Source organism: Chinchilla lanigera, unplaced genomic scaffold (assembly GCF_000276665.1).
Source record: "Chinchilla lanigera isolate Chin_1 unplaced genomic scaffold, ChiLan1.0 scaffold00024, whole genome shotgun sequence".
Taxonomy (NCBI): Eukaryota; Metazoa; Chordata; class Mammalia; order Rodentia; family Chinchillidae; genus Chinchilla; species Chinchilla lanigera.
Genome location: NW_004955425.1, coordinates 7364508 through 7379877, shown reverse-complemented (window position 1 = coordinate 7379877; position 15370 = coordinate 7364508). Strand labels below are relative to the sequence as shown.

Sequence of the window (15370 nt, the reverse complement as noted above, 5' to 3'; positions counted from 1 at the left end):
ATGCTGATACAATATACCAAAAGGTATGGGATGCAATGAAAGCAGTCCTATGAGGGAAATATATAGCAAGGAACTCACACACTGGGAAAACAGAACAATCTCAAATAACTGGACTGAATATTGAACCTCAAACTTCTACAAAAAAAGAACAAATCAAATCCAAAGCTCATACAATGGAGGAAATTATAAATGCTAGAGCAGAAATTAATTCAATAGAAACTAAAATATCAATACAAAAAACAATGAATCAAAAAGTTGTTCTTTGAAAGAATAAATAAAATTGATAAACTAAAAAGAGCAAAAAAAAAATGCAAGCAATTCAGAATGAAAAGGGGTAAATCACAATGGATCCCACAGAAACCCAGGAGATCATCAATACCTACCATGAGAAACTATATTTTAATAAGATGGAAAAAAACAGAAGAAATGGGCAGGTTCCTGGACACAATTCAATTGCCAAGAATAAATCAAGAATCTATAAAAATCTAAATAACTTGATATCAGTCAATGAAATTGAGAATGTAATTAAAAATAGACCAACAAAGAAAAGCCCAGGCCCTGGTAAATTCACTGTTGAATTCTTCAAGAAATTTAGAGGAAAACTAATACCACTAATGCTGAAAATCTTTAAAGAAATTCAAAAAGAAGAAATACTTCCAAATCATTCCTGGAAGCAAGTATTACCCTATATTGTAGTTAGGATTTGCAAAGAAAACAATACAGAACTCAAAGAGTTTAGTACAGAAAAGTGCAATAAATCTGTCTATACACTAAAGAACAAAAGAATCCAGCTGAGATCTGGATCCCATGGCAATGTCCTTCATGAGTCCAGCTGAAGACAGAGCTCAAAACAATGCTCCCCACAGTCCAAGCTAGAGGACAAGAGTGCACAACAATGTCTCATACAGGCCTATTTCAAGGATCTGCCCTAAGGAGGTCTCAAAGTTAGTGGTGGAAGCTAGAAAACCTGTGCCAGCTAGCTGAGAGTTTGGCACTGGAGCCAGGAACCGATGCTCAAAGTAAGAACCAGAGCTCTCACAAAAAGTACCACAGCCATCCTCAGCAACAGCAAGGTCCCAAGCTCCTCCAACAGTGAGAACAGCTGAGTCCATATGAGGAAAGCCAGCATCACAATCTCCTCCAGGAGAACCAACAGCCCCAAAAGAACCAACAGCCCCCTAACAGCTTCTTTTTGTGTTGTTGGAAACAATCCTCAGATGGGCCTCCCACATCCAGCACCACCCTGGTTCAGTTACAAGTTGACCACCAGTTGTCAATCCACCACACCCTGATTGCAAAACCAGAGAAAAACCCAACCAAGAAAGAAAACTACAGGCCAATCTCCCTATTGTACATTGATGCAAAAATCCTTAATTAGATACTAACAAATAGAATGTAGCAAATCATCAAGAAGATTATACATCATGATTAAGTAGGATTCATTCCAGGGATGCAGGGATGGTTCAACATATGAAAATCAATAAATATAATACACCATATTAACAGAACAAAAGACAAAAATCACATCATCATCTCAATAGATGCAGAAAAAGCATTTGATGAAGTCCAGCACCCAGTCATGATAAAACCCTACCGAAAATTTGAATAGATGGTTTTTATCTCAATCTTATAAAACCATCTATGACAAACCAACAGCTAATAACCTATTAAATGATCAAAACCTGAACACTTTCACTCTAAAATCAGGAAAAAGACAAGGATGTCCTTTATCAACATTCCAATTCAATATAAGTCTGGAAACAGTAGCCAGAGCAATTAGACAAGAGCAAGAAATAAAAGGAATAATGATAGGAAAGGAAAAAGTGATTATTTGCAGATGACATGATATTCTACATAGAAGACACCAAAATTCCACCAAAAGACTTTTAGATTTAATATCCAAATTCAGAAGTGTCGTGGGATACAAAGTTAACACTCAAAAATCAATAACATTCCTGTATACAAACTAGAAACTCATGGAGAGAGAAATTAAGGAAAGCACACCGTTTACAATATCATCCAGAAAACTGAATTACTTAAGAATCAATCTAACAAAGGATGTAAAAGATTTGCACAGTGAAAATTACAGTACTCTAAAAGAAAGGAGATTGAAGAAGATATCAGAAAATGGAAAGATATCCGTTGCTCTTGGATAGAAAGACCCACCATAGTGAAAATGGCCATACCCCCAAAACTGCTATACAGATGTATTGCTTCCAATCAAAATATCATTACCATACATCACAGATCTAGGGAAAACATTCCTGAAGTTCATTTGGAACCTGAAAAGACCAATAGCAAAAGCAATTCTGGACAACACAGGCAAATCAGGTGGCATTATAATCCCAGACCTAAAATTATAGTACAAGGCTACTGTGATAAAATCAGCATGGTACTGGCAAAAAAAGCAAACCTGAAGATCAGTGGAACAGAACAGAAGATACAGACACAGCTACAGACACTCAGCCACACTTTCTTTGACAAAGGAGTTAAACACGTTCACTGGATGAAAGATCACCTCTTTACTAAGTAGTGTTGGAAAAACCAGCTTTCCACGTGCCAAAGACTAAAACAAGACCCATGTCTATCAACATGCGCTAAAATAAAGTCAAAATGGATCGAAGATCTAAATATTAAAATAGAAACACTAAATTTACTGGAAGAGAAAGTAGGCAGAAATCTCAAAAACATAGATGTAGGCAAAGACTTCATGAACAAAACACAGACCACAAGGGAAATAGTAAAAAGAATCAACAAATGGGAGCTCACCTTACTAAAAAGCTTTTGTACAACAAAAAAAATCACCAACAGAGTGAAAAGATAACCCACAGAGTGGGAAAAAATGGTAGCAGTTGTCCCTCAGATGAAGAATTTATATCTAAAATATATAAAGAATTGAAAAAACTCAGACCCCCCAAATTAAAAGACCAAATCCATAAATGTGCATCTGAGTTGAATACGCACTTCTCAGAGGAAGAAATACAAATGCAAATAAATACATGACAAATGTTTTAACATCATTGGTCATTCAAGAGATGTAAATTAAAATAACACTGAGATTCCATCTCAGCCCAGAAAGAATTGCTATTATCAAGAAATCAACCAATAAGAAATGCTGGAAGGGCTGTGGGGAAAAAGAAACTCTCTATGGGGAAAAGTAACTCTTCCCACTGTTGATGGGTGTGTAGACTGGTACAACCACTGTGGGAATCAGTGTGGAGACTCCTTAAAAACCTACGATTAGAAGTCTCATTCCGATTATAGCACATACACCTATAAAAAGAATCTAAATTTCACCTAAAAAGTAAAACCTAAGTTAATATATGTAAAAGATTTCTATATAACTCTGATGCTAGTTATTACTAACTTCTTGGTGGAGTAAATGCATCTATGTTCTGCAAGTGTGCAAACCCACTAGAATATAAAATTTAGGAGATGACCTTGACACATTGGTATCCTTAAACAAGACTGTTTATAATGGTAGACTTTTTGAGGTTTATGTTTATGTTATTGTTATGTAATTATATTATGTTAGTTAGAGGTACCTAAAAAATGTCACTCTAAAGATTAAAGGTTTGACATTACATACCCACAAAGTACATCTGTAACAAAGTACATTCTACTTAGACACTTTATTTTTTAAAAAGAAAAAAGGTAGGAAACAGATGAGAAATTACTTAGAGCATAATTAGGTATGTTATTTCATACTATAAGTTATCTCATATTACTACTATAAGTTATTTCATATTACTACTAAAAGTTATTTCATACTATTACTATGTTATTTCATACTGAAATTGGAATTTTAACATAATTTTAGAAATGGTGATGATTTAACTTCATACATAGATGCAGCTATAGAATGAAATGTAAATATTCTAGCTACTAAACTTTTTAAAACTTTGTGATATAAAGTGACTTTCTGTTATGTGCTTCAGACTTTATATTATCTGAAATGAGTCATCAAAGATCTTCACATCTACAAAATACAGCTCTATAGTATTTTAAAAACTGAATGGCCCAAGGGTCATAAAATACATAGATATCTTCATTCAGCATATTCTTTCACCATTGATAGAATTAAAAGTTTTACAAATAAGATTTCTTTAACAAACAAGAGTCTTTATGGTCTCCAATAGCACCTGCTATATTTAGGTAGACTCCTCAAAGCAAACAGAGGTTAATATTAAAGATAAAAGCTTTATGCCATACGTTTCTGACTTCTATCATTTTTTGAAACCACTATTCAGTCAATATTTTACTCTTAATATCTTGTTCCTCGTCATATAGCAAGGTTATAAAATAGAGTCCACTCATCACTGACTTAGCTAATGTCCTTTACTCCTTTCCAGAGTGTAGAACATGATTGTTCATCGAGCAACAAAACCCATCTTCCTTCATCTCCTTTAGATCAGTCAGGGTAAGACTCTGTCTCTGGCTAGAAAAGATCAATGCCACTCCCCAGCCTGAGCAGTTATAGGAAGATAGCCTCTCAGCCTTTCTGCGTCCCTTTACAATAAGGGATCGAGGTCTTGGGAGAGGAGGAATGAGGTAAGAAAAAAAGAAATAAGAGACAAAATGGAGACAAGAAAATCATAATAACAAATTTGTACTTTTAAGAAGATTGCAACTTCTGGGACTCAAGTTGAAATTCCCCAAGGCAACTATCTCATTCCCCTGGTTAAATTTGGGCTCCTTTCCTTCTATACCCATCACACCTGAAATTCTTCAGGAATACTGAGTCAGTTTAAATGAGACAGTTAAGATCAGGAGCCTAATCCTAAACTAAAGGAACAAGTTGAGAGAATCCAAAGAATGTTTAAATTACCTATCTTAGGAAAAAAAAAACCCTGGACTCGTATCTACAAAATTGGCTAGTGCCCGTCAGGGGAGGTGACCCCTTTTTCCCCCTCAGGAGAACCATCACTGCTCCCCATTTTGGGAGATAAATTGCCTCTCTCCTTGAAGGTCTGCATTCTATTTCTTTGAGTGTGTATTTTAAAATATTTGCCTAATAAAATCTTTCACATGCCTCTTACTGACTAGTTATGAAAATTCTTTTTCTGTGACAGGAATCAGCAAACCTTCAAATCTATCCTATGGGTAGTGTGAGAGAGAAGTCTTATCTCAGTTTCAGGAAACTTCTCAGACTCTGTCCTGCAGCAACTTGAGAAATTCATGCTGTTACAATCAGGGAACTTCCTTGAGTTGGTGTGCATATGTGTGGCCAGAACAACACAAATTCAGAACTTTACTAAAAAACATGGCTGCACCATAGTGTTTTCACTCAGAACATCAGGAGAAATTGTAGGACTGTTTTTTCTCCTTTCTCTTTCCTTATATCCTATAGCACTAGAATACTATTTCTAGTATTCCATGTGATATGTAGACACTATTGTTTCCAGTTATGGTTACGGCAGGGATATAGAAGTTTAAAGATGAAATAGCTAGAAGAATCATCATATTTGATTACTTACATAAGCATCAGTTGGGGCTGGGGATTTAGCTCAGTGGCAAAAGCGCCTGCCTGGCAAGTGCAAGGTCATGAGTTCGGTTCCCGGTACCGGAGAAAAACCAAAAAAAAAAAAAAAAAAAAAAAATTATCAGTTATTTAAAAAGGAATGATTATGGTAATTAAAACCTTCTGAGAGTCATGTGATGCCTTAAAGTTTGTGTCTTGACGTTTCAGTCAATACATCAGTTAGCATGTATTTTCCTGCAAATATATGCAGAGCATTTATCATACGCCTGGATGATTGTAACATTTATATCGAAGTAGTAAGGGCTAGGAAGGATGCAGTAAATGATGATAGCATTGACAGTAAGGCACTGACCAGAAGCTTGTCTTCTCTCAGAAGTTTGCCCTCATTTCTTAAATTTTCAAAATTTAATTTCTAGGATAATGAATAAAGCTAAATATAAACTGGTAGTTCGTGTAAAAGTATCATGCAATGAATGGAAAAGGAATATAAACATCAGATGGTGCTGAAATGGTAGTAAAAAAATCGCTAAAATCAATCATAATGAAAAACTCAAATTACTAGTTTATTTGCATAAGAAATATTTGCCATTAACTAAGGAAAATATTTTATGGGATCTTAATGTGTTTTCTCCAGCTTCCCAGTTTGCTCACTTATTTATCTATTTTTCTTTCTTTTTTGAGGGGCGGGTGCTGGGAATCAAACTCAGGACTTTGCGCTTGCCAGGCAGGTGTTGTGCCACTGAGCTCTATCCCCGGCCCTTTATTTTTGTAATAGTGTTTTCTTAGTTTCTCCTGCTTTATTCTCTGCTCTCTCTCTCTCTGGTTAGGTCTCTTCTCAGCAGATGTTCCCAGCACTCCTTTCTCATCTGTCTGGTAAGAGCACATCATTTCATCACAGAAGGTTTCAGATTTGAGCTGTATCCCCAAAACTTCTTTCCATGGATTGAAGTATTTTTAGCAATTAGAATTCCATACAACTGATAGCTTTTAAAAAAGAAAGATCATCCTTAAGATTATAGTGTTACTGTGAATTATGAAACAGATAGCAATTATTTAAGCATATCTTCTAGGAATCCAGCTACTAAAATATTTTTAAATGTAAAATGTTAAGTGTGCAACTTGTTTACCACTTGGGGATAATTTGCTATTGAATTTTTCTGTCAGGGTTCCCATAACCCATGGGCATTGAAGAATTTCTTTTCAAATACTACATATTCTCTAATTGCTTTTTTAAAAAAGTGTGAAGGTTGGAAGTATGCATAGTAAACTCTCATGAACTTACTATTCACAAGAATTTTTTGAGAAATTTATTCATAATATAGATACTTTTTGTTCTCACACAGATATTGTGATTCACCCAGGGGCTATGGAGATAACATTTTACGTAAGCATCTGTGTGATTCTAATACAGGGCCCCACCTTGAGAAATACTCACGTCATTAACAGGGTTGTAAGATCAAGACAAATATTACCTTTAATATTATACATTTTGATGCTGAAGTGAACTGCTGTGCATCAGTTTCTGACAGAAACTGAAAAATTCTGTGAAACTATAGTGCTGCTGTGGAGCCCATTAAGCAGAAGAAAGATTAGAGAGTTCAACTCCAGAAAGAAAAGAGTATGAGCAATGAACAACTTGACCCACTTACTTGTTAAAATTTAAGGACTGCGAGTATGTCCCACTAGGGAAGATACAAGGAAATGGTTTATGTCCTCAACACTAATAGTAAGAATAAAATACTGTACAGCACAGACTATTGGGAGGTAATTAGCAATATATATCATATTTCACAGTAAAAAATTTCATTTAAGCAGAAACTTGTATGAATATATGGAGGAATATATAAGAATATGGAATATTATGCTGCATTAATGAATGTACAATTGGACACACTGTCTATCAAGAGGAAAATTAATAACTCAGGAACATCTGTGTTTATGGAATAGTATGCAATTTTTATAGAAAACATGCAAGTTATTATGTATGAAACATAAAAATTAGGGCTAGGGATGCAGTTCAGTGTCACAAGCGCCTGTCTGGCAAGCACGAGGTCCTGAGTTCAGTTCCTAGTAGCAAAAAAAAAAAATTAATTTAGAGCCAGTTAATATAGGCTTATGCTATTTATAATAGAAGAATAAGTTATTAAACTCTTAATAGTTATATCTAGGAGAATAAAAGGGCTTGCAGTGGAAAAAAAAACTGTGAAAGAAGAATTCTTAAATTTTTTTTTCCATTTTTCTATAACCATACCATATTTATTGATTGTTTCTGGTTTAAAATAAAAGATGGTGGAATGAAATAAGTAACAAAGTCCAAAGACAGGCAAATTTTAAGATATAGAAAATTTTTCTAAGTTTTAGGAACTAAGAGATATTTGCTTATTGGAGTTTTTAATTTTTAGTTATTTTATTTATGTACTTATTTATTTATTTTTGGTACTGAGAATCAAACTCACAACCTCATACTTGCCAGGCAGGTGCTGTGCCCCTGAGCTACACCCCCAGCCCTAGAGGTTGTTTTTAAAAAGTATATTTCATGAACTTGCAAGGCTGGTATGCCATAGAAGCAAAGATATATGTATCAATAAGTAAGTAGAAGTATATCGATTTATCATTTTGTTTAGTGAATGGTTGATTAACCTTGCATTCTTACATCTGGTAATCTGAGCAATTTCATTGAAGATAACAATATGTAATATGACAACCACTGTTAATTCCTATCATCTTGTTTTGAAATCCTGTATCATTTTTATTGCTTTTGTATTGTTTTGTTTTTGTCTTGTTGTTATTTTGTTTTTTTTTTCTCTTTTTAAATAAAAATGAAGGCCTATATAACAATATACCATTATCAGAATGTACATTTTCCCTACAGAAACTATTGGTAAAATATTTGCCAGTGGCTATGTATATAGCAAGGGGAACTTCAACTATGAAAATATTATGCTTTATGGGGAATTCTTGGCCACCAGTTAAATGTCATGCCTTTCATTGTGGTTTTCTATTCACATAATGTTATTTATCCAATAATTACTCTAAAAGAATAGCTAAGTGTAGAAATTTTATTTCACAAAAAGCACTTGAAAATATATTTTAATCCAAATTCTTGCTTTAAAGAAATTCCACTGATTAAAAAAAGTATTTCAAAAGCATTAAGAAACTTACTATTTCAGAATTATATAATATGACTCAGTAAAACCTGGATTTAATGGTTTTACTATAACTTATACTAGTCCTAGTTAAAAATTTAATTTTAAATCATTACTCATTCTCAAGGTATAGCCAAGCTTGCATACTTATTATATATTCAGTTATAGTTTACATATTTTTCACATTCAGGATCAGAAATGCATACAGTTGTCTCTCAGTGTGCTTAATATTTCACTTCCTTTAACTTACTTGCATAACTGAATAAACATTTGTCAGACTATATTCTGACGTTTCCTGTAAATGAATATCCTGCAGTATTTCCATTGTCCAAGCCCCCAAGCCAATCACTAATAAAAGTAGGAGCAGTAAGTTGATATAACCCAAGGGAGGTTGACAAAATGGGCAATTCCCTCCTGATATCTACTTTCATTGGAAAGCAAACTCTACTTTATATCCATGAATGTTAGGTCAGAGATAGAAAAGGTTTGTACTGAGCAAGGAAGCCAGCATCACATTCCCCTTCCTAAAAAGTGGTTCTCAAACTTTGCAGCATGTTAGAATTATCCTGGGAATCTTTAAAAACTCTGAGTGCCTAAGATGCCCTCTATACCAATTACATCAGGATGTCTGTGGGTAGGACAAGAACACCAGTGTTTTTTAAGCAGGTGATCCAATAAATAGCAAAGATTTCAGAATCCATTTCTTAGAGAACATTAAAAGTTTTTAAAGCAGCAGCTGCCTCAGCAAATCAGAACGGCAAGTGAAGTTAGTATAAGCAACAGGGCCCGCTACAAAAAGCACAGACCTCACTGCGGATTAACAGGCAGTTGAGTTCAGTTTAAAAGAAAAGCAAATTGAATGCCCTAAATGAAGGACTAAAATCCTTCAGACTTTGACACCTGTGCCTTTCAATGGGAATTTTGAAATAATTAGAAGTTAGGCCACCTGTGTGTATTTTCCCACCTCAAATAAGATCAAAGTTCAATTATTTAGAGACTAGAGTTCAAGGAATTAGAGATCAGCTTAAGCAGGTGATTTCCTGAAATTTTTTTCTTTCGTCTCTGCTTAACTTTCTACACATTCTGTACCTTCTACAACAAACAGGGTCACCTAGCACTCACTGCACAAGGAAAGAATACACACTTGCTTGTTCAGTAAAAAAAAGAAAAAAAAAAAGACAGATGAAGGGCTTTATGACCACAGTAGATTTCTAAATATATGCCATTAGAACACTGCTTGTAGCCATTTTTAAGACCATCAAGCAGTGACAGTGAACCTTTTAGAGCTTTCACTGATACAAACAGGCCACCCATAGGTTTGCTACCACTGCCATAAACCCTTTGGAAATTCAAAACCTCTTAACCATTTTTTGGGCACAGAAACCACTGCTTGTATTTTGGGAGTTATTTATTTTGTTGAGAAAGGCTCTTTTTCTGTAGTTCAGGCTGGCCTTGAACCCACCATATAGCCTAGCTGGCCTCAGCAGTCCTCCTGCCTCAGCCTCCCAAGTGCTGAGATTACAGGTATGTGCCACCACTCCCAACTTGAAAGCACTGAATTTCAATTGCATTGTATACTCTGAAAATTTTGGAAATCACCACACAGTGGCATTAATTGTAGTGTTAATGTATGTCTGCCCTCTTGGACCATAATTTTTTCTGTTATCAGATCATTGAACTGCTACTTCGTTAGAACTTGCTATGAAGTCTCTTCAGCTAATAAATTACATGTGAAATATTTCATATCTCCTATTTTAACTAACACAGAGTTGTCATTCATCCTGTTCACTGCACAGGAAGTAAAAACATGAGAGATTTTTTTAAAATCTATATATTGTTCTTATTCCCTTTCACCTTTCCAGCCTTGAGTCTTGGCACACAGGTTATGGGAAATTCCCACTTTAAAATAAATCCCGGGCATTTGCATTCCTAGTTGCATTCCTTTGTTAAGAAAATCCAGGTCTAAATTCCAGTTTTAGGGTCATCGTGGCGCTTCACAAATCCAAGAGGAAGGCAAAGAGGTGTACATGGCTACTGCTTTGAGGAAGACAGAAACCAATGACAGCAGCTGCCCAACTTGCCTCGTTAGAATAACCTATCAGTCATTTAGAAATTCCAACGCTTAGGCCACACCTCCAATCAATCAGCCAATCACATTCTGGGTGGAAAACCACAGGCATCTGAAGTTTTTGAAGCTCCCAACTGATCCCAGTGTGAAGGCAAGTTGGGAAACCACTGAATGACTAAAGGTATCCCCTGAACATGTTTTAATTTACCTCAGCCCATTGAATGAATTTAAACCCAGCAATTAAAATGTTCTATCTTTAGAAAAGGTAGAATCTCTATGAGGGAAAAGAAGTATGCACGGTCAAATTACAGGATCAAATGAGGGCAGATGGGGATCCGTAGTCATTTTATCTCCATGAATATAAATTATTGTTGAGTGTAAAATTTCTTTACCATGTAAATCAGAATAAGGTGAGCCATTCATCAATGTTTTCTCAAAGCCATCTAAATACAAGACAAACAGCAAAATACTTGGTATTATTTTATATCAGAAGAAAATTCTTTAAAAAAAACTTTTCAATGCTTTGTCTAATTCTTGACTTAAGATTATATTTCTGCAATATCATCTAAATACAGAGTGAGAAAAAATAAGTAGAAGTATTTTAATCTATTTTTATTTAATTATGAGTAAAGTACATATGCAAAAAGTTAAGACATAGTTTATTATTCTGTTTCTATTGAAGAAAATTAATTATATACTCACTAACCCTTTTCATGTGTTTGAGAGCATGGTGAGCGGCACAGGTGTGAACTCACTCAAGGAAGCAGCATGGGAGTTCACGGATTCATTTGCATATCGTTACTGAGCAACCGCTGCAGAGTGAGCCCAAACTTGGGTGCGGTGAATAAAAACAAAATGAACTAGATCCTTGTACTAATGATAATTGAAGTTTGATAAGTAGGACAGCCATTTAAGAATTATAAAAATAGTTTATTAGCATTTGAGTAACAGCTCAATTTAAAAGCATTTACAAAAGCGCATAGACACTTAATTTAGTCTGTGCCAAAACAGCAAGTCGGTGTCGACTTTCCTTACAAAGATAAGGTGAAGATTCATGAGAGAAAAACTGTAGTAACTACTGCTGAGTAGCTAGCTCATTTGCATTCAGTCTCTCCCATCGCAACTCTGAGATTTAGTAAAATGGGTGTTCTCTAAGAAGGATCCGCAAATATAAAGAATAAATCTAATACCCCAAATATTAGTTAACATTTTTATTGTTATTGACATAAGTGGTCTTAGAGACCATCAGCATTCAGATTTCAATCATCATTTGGTTATTCTTAGCGGTGTGATATTAGAGACATCGTTATCCTTGTGTACCCCCTCGTCTCATTGCCTTATTAATGGAGTGTACATTCATTCACGCTTCCTACGACTGTTTTAAGACTCACGGGAAATTATACATTACGTAAGCTCAAGCACTGGTACACTCTAAGTCTTCAACCAGTAATTTATTTCTCTTCACATAGCCCCTGTTAGGCCGTTCTGTTAGGATAAAATCATTTTGATTAACAGCTATGTAGCAGTGGGTTCTAAAATTAGATGCAAAATCCAGTCAGAGGGCAAGCTTTAAAAATATGGATGCATAGATCCGTTCGCAAGAAATCTGATTCAGTAGATTTTGGAAAATACCTAGCTATCTGGAGTTTGAAGTTTTCCAGGTGTTACAAATGATGAGCTCAATTTGGGAACCGCTTCTGCGTGAAAGCTATAAAATAATCATCCCTTTTGAAATGGAATCAGAAACACAGATGGAAACACCTTGCGTCTTTCAAATCCTAAACTGACGTGGAAAATCCCTTCTTGATGGCACAACACCACCGCAGTGTACTGAGAGCGGCCGGAATCAGCTCACGGTCTGAAGCAGCTCTCCCCAAGGGCACGCTGACAGCTCACACACGTTGGAATCTGCACACAGTTGCTGAAGAACATCCGCTTAGGAAATAGTCCTCTCTTTGCGGTAGACACCATCCTGAGACCTACAGCTGTGCAAAAGTTCAAGCTTACCTCCAAGTTATACCTCAGAGCTGTGATTTCCTCAGCAGTTTTGCGCTCTATAGAAACAATCATGTAAGAAACATTGAATTTAGGTATATGTCTCTCGCGAGTTCCTGATATTTTTAGTACTTTAAAATGAATCCGTGGTATAATTATACCAGATTTTCTTCTTCTTCTGGAAGTTGAAACCACTCAGCCCTCATTTGTTAATAAATAGCAAATGGTAACCATAAATGCAGTTGCCCCTGCACAAGGTATAATTTGAAGGTTGGACTTAAAGGAGAAGCAACTATAATCAGTATACAAAAACAACTTTTATAAAACACAGTAGACACTGTGTATAGGTGACTTGGTAGCTGGTCTTAAATGCATAGATTTATCATAATGTAGTTTTCAAAGTAATATTAGCATGCAGAAAGCATTGTTCTAGATGAAAGACAGCATAACCTATGATTATTTTGTGAAATATTTGTAATTTATTAATTTTTCTCTTTAATCAAGAAAAAGGGTATAGTATTGTTAACTTTAAAAGTTTACTTTTACAGTGCTATTAATTTAATCTTTTACTCTTTTTATTTCCTTGAAACCTATAAGAAAGTCCACGTAGTACACTATCTTTTCAAATACACTTGTCACTGAATTTTATGAAAAAAAGTTTCCCAATTCAGAAACTTGAATTTCTTTAGGGAAACTTGAATAGCTTTGGAGGAATTAGTAACTGAATGGTCTCAGGTATATGCTGCCTTTTTTCAAGTTGTCAGATAAAATTTTAACTTAATTTCAATGTAAACTATTATGTACCTTAAAGGATACAGAAAATTTTAGATGATTGAATACTTATTGGTGGTACTTACTAAGAGGTTAGACTTTGAGAAGATGATCCCGGTTTTATTACTTAGTAGCTAACTGGCTTTATGGAAACACCTAAACTATTTATTTGCCTTGGATTCCTCATCTATAAAATGGAAGTAATAAACGTACATATCTTACAGAGTTCTTAAGATTATAACACGTAAATATACATGAAACACTTCAAATAGTCTCTGCTACCTAAAACATGATCAGAGAGTTGTACTCATCATTATTTCCTGCCAATTGCATCTCTTAGTTGGAAGGAGGTTTTATTTACAAAAGTCCCAGAATATAAAAAGGCAAGTAAAAATATTCGTTGAGTTCCTGCTGTGTCAAATACAATGGCACGGATCTTCACATTCTCACATAGAACAAAATGGGTTCCTTACAGGAAGAGAGGTTATCAGCAGCAAGGAGAAAGTTGCTGAATGAAATGTTATTATGAGGGGAAAACCTTGCCAATTTCTCAGTTTTGCTCAAAATGGACCCCAGCCTTAGCAACTTGGAACTCCTTGCTTGTTTGTTTGTTTTAAACATTTTCTGTAATTGGCCACATAAGTGTCAGGACATTAGTGCCTGGTACCACTTGATCACCAAGATAATAGAAATAGTGATCAAACTGAAATGTGCAGCACTCCCAGAATAAATAATTTCCATCTTTTTCCTTGTCTCTAGCTTTCTGTTCATATTAACTATGAAATTTAATCTTCCAGCAAGCAAGATTACAAACCAAGCTGACTGAGAGTTTTGACTATGCTGACAGGAAGAGAATGGTGAGATTTTTATCACAAACAAAGATATCTGAACTGAAGGCCGTATCCTGTTAAGTGATTTATGTATTTCTGTGACTTATGTACCTCATTAGTCAGTTCAGAGAATCATAGGGCCATTGACAAATATGGAGCCCAGATAAGAAGAAAAAATTAGTCTATTATATCAAAATTGTGATTTTTTTTTCTTTTGCTTACATCCTGCTCCTTTTATTTGGGTATTTTAAATATTTGTTGCAGTAGGTTCTGTTTTGTTGTAATTCAATGAAATTGGCACAACTACTTCTATTGTAATTTGTTAATTTATTCTTCCCTTCAGCAAATGCCTGTGACAGGGCTTCCCCGTTTCAGTTCTCTCAGTCAGTTCTTGAGAGGAAAAGAATCTCTTCAGTAAATGAAGGACCTTTTCCTTTTCCATAGCTTTGGGGAAATTAGTAAAGATTTAATGTCTTGGGGGCTGGGGATTTAGCTCAGCGGCAAAAAGCGCCTGCCTGGCAAGCTCAAGGTTGTGAGTTCGATTCCTGGTACCGGAGAAAAACCAAAAAAAAAAAAAAAAAAAAGATTTAATGTCTTAGTCACTTTGTCATGTGACACATTACCCAACACCCACAGTTTAAAGGAGGAAAGATTTATTTTGGTTCACATTTTTTAGTCCATAGTCCACAGGCTCCATGGTAAGAAGGCGTGGCAGAGGGACATAGAGGAGGAAAAGCTGCGCATGTCATGGCAGTTAGGAAGCACAGAGTTCAGCGAGGAAACAGGAAGTGAGCTATACACTTCCGGATCAGCACATAGTGACCAGCCTCTTTCAAACAGACCCCTGTCTCCTCACAGCAGGTCAGCTCTAATATCCCCATAATCCAATCACCTTGAAAGACATGATGTTTTGGGGGCCATTTTAGATCTACATTATAAATAATTCAGTACCAACTGCAATTTTTCTAATCGGAATGAGACATATCCACATATCTACTTGATTTAAAAGAAAGATTGACACAAGTCCTAGTTCTAGTCCTACCTGTAGTATAAATCATAATAATGTCTTGCCTGATTG

At 35.3% G+C, this 15370-nt stretch overlaps 1 long non-coding RNA gene across 4 annotated transcripts in view; it reads right to left on the bottom strand.

The window, feature by feature from the left end:
• The window catches only part of LOC102006049, a 34789-nt gene extending 23313 nt beyond the window's left edge, over window positions 1-11476 (bottom strand). For 3 of the 4 annotated variants that reach the window (XR_001234263.1, XR_001234262.1, XR_001234261.1), the window contains exon 1: window positions 11403-11445. This is a non-coding gene — a long non-coding RNA (uncharacterized LOC102006049). Of the gene's footprint in view, window positions 1-11402 lie in introns of all 4 variants that reach the window. The other variant, XR_001234264.1, reaches the window with a different exon arrangement.
• Window positions 11477-15370: the final 3894 nt, after the last annotated feature.